We start from the raw sequence: 1,541 nt of genomic DNA on the forward strand, positions 1-1,541 counted from the left end.
TTCTTAAATAATTCAGGCATTAAAAAAGATTCAGGCTCAAAAGATACATAACAGATTTTGTTTCTGATTAGTTAACAGGTCATGGGTATACACCTAGGCTGAAGATTATCTATTACAGACAATAAAAAGGGGCATTTAAAGTTGTAAAGTGAAGCATGCAATAGCTTGGAAATGCAATAATTAAAGCTGCCTATGCATCTTTAATGTTGTCCTGTATGCATGTGCGTCATGATACAGTCATTATTTACATGATGATAGAGTAGTTTTTTCTTAGGATGCCTGCACTTATGCAGTGTATATAACAAATAGTGCTCAATTTATGAACAGGTATGCAATATTTTTTTTTCACTTCTCATTATTCAGTGGGTAAACCCGATGTTACACTTATTTTAAAACTGTACTGAAGACAGAATTATTAATAACCCCATGGGCTATTCTGTACAACTCATCAACAGAGTAACTGAATACTTCACAAACATGAATTAATTCATTTTCCTAACACCCACACAAAGTAAGGAGAAACTGAATCCCATAAAGATTAAAGTAAATTAACCCACAAATATTTGGTGCCTAGGACCTGATTTTTCAGAGTATTTGGCATAATATACAAAGTTATGTATACAAGGCATAGTTCCCATTGATTCACTTGCAGCAGTAAATTCTAAACATTTTTGCAAATCAGACTCCAAGGAAACAGATAAACACAATGAGTTGCCACCCAGGTAAGACAGATCCATAGCATCCTACAGAAACTCTGTGGCAGAGATTCATTCAATTCTCAAATAGCAGTATTTGACTGCTTTAACTATAAAATAATTCTCTCTCCTAAAAACACCCTGTCTCATTCATTCTATACCACCTAACTTCTGGAACAAATGTGACAGGGACTTTACAAAAAGCAGTCTCCTTTAGCAAATAACCCAGATTCATTCCCAGAAGAGCTCCATCCAGTATGTAGAACAAGGAAAGGTTAATGTGGAAAAACAGTAATGTGATTAAAGACTGTATCATAATACATGCAGACCAAAGGTGAAAGGTAGTTTCATACTTGACAGGGTCAGAAAGGACCTGAGCAGATCATCAAGTCTGACTCCCTGCCATGGCAGGAAAGAGTACTGGGGTCAAATGACCCCAGCAAGGTGTTCATCTAGCTTCCTCTTAAAGACCCCCAGCACCACTTCTCTGGGAAGTTGGTTACAGATCCTAGCCGCCCTAACTGTGAAGTAGCGCCTCTTGATGTCTTGTCTGAATCTGCCCTCTGTCAGCTTGTGACCATTTTTTCTAGTCACTCCTGGTAGTGCTTGGGGGAACAGGGACTCTCCCAATGCCTGCTGGTCCCCTCTGACTAGTTTGTACATGGCCACTAGATCCCCCCTCAGCCTTCTCTTGTAGAGGCTGAACAGGTTCAGGTCCCTTAACCTCTCCTCATAGGGCCTGATCTGCTTACTCCTGACCATGTGGGTGGCCTCCTCTGGACCCTCTCCATGTTGTCCACATCCCTCTTGAAGTGCAGTGCCCAGAACTGGACGCAGTACTCCAGC

This window comes from Crocodylus porosus, unplaced genomic scaffold (genome assembly GCF_001723895.1).
Source record: "Crocodylus porosus isolate Cpor-Errol unplaced genomic scaffold, CroPor_comp1, whole genome shotgun sequence".
Taxonomy (NCBI): domain Eukaryota; kingdom Metazoa; phylum Chordata; order Crocodylia; family Crocodylidae; genus Crocodylus; species Crocodylus porosus.